The sequence below is a fragment of the Tamandua tetradactyla genome, chromosome 15 (assembly GCF_023851605.1).
Source record: "Tamandua tetradactyla isolate mTamTet1 chromosome 15, mTamTet1.pri, whole genome shotgun sequence".
Lineage (NCBI taxonomy): Eukaryota > Metazoa > Chordata > Mammalia > Pilosa > Myrmecophagidae > Tamandua > Tamandua tetradactyla.
The window spans coordinates 2,965,141-2,968,874 of NC_135341.1; the positions used below are offsets into that span (position 1 = coordinate 2,965,141).

General features: G+C 34.8%; 1 non-coding gene across 1 annotated transcript; it reads right to left on the reverse strand.

Annotated features, from left to right (window-relative positions):
- Positions 1-2,919: 2,919 nt before the first annotated feature.
- LOC143658212 (U6 spliceosomal RNA) lies at positions 2,920-3,026 on the reverse strand. Its single transcript, XR_013163213.1, has one exon. It is a non-coding gene; the product is annotated as a U6 spliceosomal RNA (small nuclear RNA).
- Between the last annotated feature and the right edge of the window lie 708 nt (positions 3,027-3,734).

Genomic DNA, 3,734 nt, shown 5'->3' on the forward strand with positions numbered 1-3,734 from the left:
TCTCTTTTAGTCTCCATTATTTTAGAGCAGCTACAAGTAAAACTACAACTAATTGTGGTGCTGTGCGTTTAAATTTATAGCTTTTTTATATATATATGCTATTTTTCAGAAAAAAGAAGGAAAAAAGTCAATTGTGATGATAAAAAAATACTTAAGCCCTCTAGCCACTTATATTCTGGAGCAGCTAGAAGGAAAAGTAGGAGAGGATCATATGGTAGCCCATGACAAACTTTGGGATCGGTCCTGTAATTTCTTGTTGAAGAGTGCATTGAAAACCATTGCTTTTTAAATTTCTTTTCTTTGTGTATATGTTATACAATACAACTAAAACAAGTTAAAAATAAACAAAGAAGCCCATAGTGAAGGGATGCATGTGTAGTTCAGTTGTAAAATGCTAACTTGTCATGCAGGAGACATGGGTCTCCACCAGGTTTGTTTCCCAGCCCATGCACTTAGAGAAAAAAATCAACAAGTGGTGCTGGGATAATGGTATGTTCACATGAAAAAGGAATGAAATGTGACCCCCAACAAACAGCACACAAATCAAGAAGCCTACAGTAGTTTGAAGTTATGTATCCTGAAAAAAACATCTTCTTAAACTCAATCAATTCACCTAGAAGTGATCAATTGCAGATAGGGAATTTTGATGAGGTTACATCAGATAAGGTATAGCCCAAATGCAATCAGTTTGGTTTATAATCCAGATTGCAACAGTCCTTTATAAGCAGTGTGAAAGTTACACGCAGAGAAGCCATGAGAGCAGTCTGAATCCGAAAGTCAGTGGAACACTGAAGAGAAAGAAGGTATCTCTTTGTGTATTTCTATGTGGGATAGAAAATAAGGACCAGGAATCCCTGGCAGCTAGTATCAGAAAGCCACAGTCTCCTGGAAGAAATCAACCCCTTGCTGATACCTCAATTTTTGACTTTTCCCTACCTCAAAAATCATGAGTCTAAAATTCCTGTGTTTTAAGCCAAAGTATTGTGTATGTTTTGTATTTCACCAGTGAAGACACTAAAACAAAGCCCAATAAACCCCAAACAGGATAAAATCAAGACCAAAGAGAAACACACCCAAGAACATGATAGCCAAATTTTAGATGCCAATAGAAAAACATCACATTATGTACAAGGTAGTTTCAAAAACATTAAGTGATTACTTCCATCAGAAATCACAGAGGCAATAAGGCAGTGGGACAAATACTTAAAGTGTTGAAAGAAAATAAATACCTACTGTGGTGGTTTGGAGCTATGTACCGCCAGAAAAACATGTTCTTAAACTTAATCCACTCCTTTTTGTGTGAATCCACTGTAAAAAAAAAACACAGTTTGATGAGGTCACTTCAGCTGAGATCTGACCCTCTTCATCAGTATGGGTAATAATCATATTACTTGGGTTCTGTATTAAGTAGTGGAATTCATGCAGAAAGAAAACTATGGGAAGGAAAAGCTGAAGTTCAACACAGCCCAGAAAATCTGGGAGAAGCCAGGAGAGGCCTCCATGTGTATTGCCATGTGGTAGAGGATCACTGGCAGCCAGCCCCAGGATATCAGACTTTAGGAAGTAAGCATTGCCTTGATGATGCCTTGATTTGGACTTTTCCTAGCTTCAAAACTGAGTGCTAATCAAGTCCTATTGTTTAAGCCAACCCACTGCATGATATTTGCTTGAGCAGCAAAGAAAATAAACACCAACCAAGAAATTTGCATCTGGTTAGATACTATTTCAAAGATGAGGGAGAGATTAAAACATTTCCAGATAAATAAAAGCTGAGGAAGTTTGTCACCACTAGATCTGCCCTAAAACAATGCTAATAAGAGTTCTTCTGACTGAAATGATGTGAAAACAGACAGTGGATCAAAACAGCATAAATAAAGAACTCAGGTAAAGTTAATCGTATAGTTATTTATAGATATCAATATTATATCATTGTATTTTTTAGAATGTAAGATTATTTTTTTACTTCTTATGCTTTTTTTTTTAAATGCATGGGCAGTCACCAGGAATTGAATTCGGCTCTCTGGCATGGCAGGGTAGAACTCAACCAATGAGTCACTGTGGCCTGCCCTACTTTTTATGCTTTTAAAATGCAAAAAAATTAAAGGTAATGATATATCTATAATTGAAGACATATATAATTATATAAATTATATATGTAAATTATATAAATATGTAATTTATAACAATTACAACAAAAACAATGAATATAGGGGCAGCATATGTTTATGCTATTGAAGTAAATTTTGTATCAAATCAAATATGAACATTATGGTTTTCATATGTTAAACTTTAGCCCATTTATGATTAGAAAAAATATATATGAAAAATATATAAAGAAGAAATGAGAAGAGATGCAAAAATCTTTCAATACTAAAATCCAATAAACTTGAAAGTAGGAAAAAAAGTAAATTTGAGGGACCAAAAAGGTATAAGACTTACACAGACCAAATATAACAGTAGAGTTCTGTCATGTCTTTTATCCCTTCTCAGTAGTTACTTTAAATATAAATGGATTAAACTTTCTTGTCAAAAGGCAGAGATTGGCAGAATGGATAAAAAGCATGACAGAACTGTATGCAGTATACAAGGGAATTGAATTAAATTCAAAGACACAAGTACATTGAAAGTGATAAGATGGAGAAATATATACCATGCAAATAGTAACCAAAAGAGAGTTTATGTTGTTTTATAGTCATATAAGATAAAATACACAGTATGTCAAAAACAGTCATTATGAAAGAAGTCATCATATACTCTAAAGAGGTCAATTCAACAAGAAAACCTAACAATCACAAATATAAATGTACCTAGTGGCAGTAACCCCCAAAAGGTAAAGAGCTTGTTTTGGTTTGCTAAATTTGCCAGAATGCAATATGTCAGAAATGGGTTGGCTTTTTCTTTTTTTTTCTTTTTTTTTTTTTTAATATGGAACGCTTTACAAATTTGCGTGTCATCCTTGCACAGGGACCATGCTAATCTTCTCTGTATCATTCCAATTTTAGTATATGTGCTGCCGAAGTGAGCACTGGGTTGGCTTTTTCAATGAGGACTTTATAGGTTACAAATTTACCATTCTCAGGTCATGAAAATTCCCAAGTTAAGATATCAAGAGGAAGCTATCTTCTCTGAGGAAAGGTTACTGCTATACAGGGTTCCTCTGCCACATAGGAAGGCACATGACAACACCTACTGGTCTTCTTTTCCTGGGTTCTGGTTTCAATGGCTCTCTCCCAGCTCCTGTGGGTCCTTGCTTGTGTCTCCCAGTGAATTTTTCTCTAAGATCACTGGATGTTTACTGTCTTTTATCCTCTTCACAAAGGAATCCAACAAAGGATTAAGACTGACCTTGAATGGGCAAGGTCACATCTCAATTGAAATAGCCTAACAAAAGTGTTCCACCCAGAATAAGTCTGCCCCCACAAGAAAGGATTAAAATTACATGGTCTTTTCTGGGATTCATATCAGATTCTAACCAGTACAGTGCTTATTGAAAAATATGAAGGGTGAAATAGATAATTTTACATTAATAGAATGAAACTACAACATGCTTTCAATAATAATTAGAAAATCAAGACAGAAGACCATTATGTCTTCCATGATACTCTAAATCAACTAAAAAAACAGAGACATATACAACCCTTTTCCAATAGCAGACATATGTACAAACCTTTTCCAATACTTCTCTAATGCAAATGGTTAATTTCCCAGGAGAAGCCATACGTTAGGTCACAAAA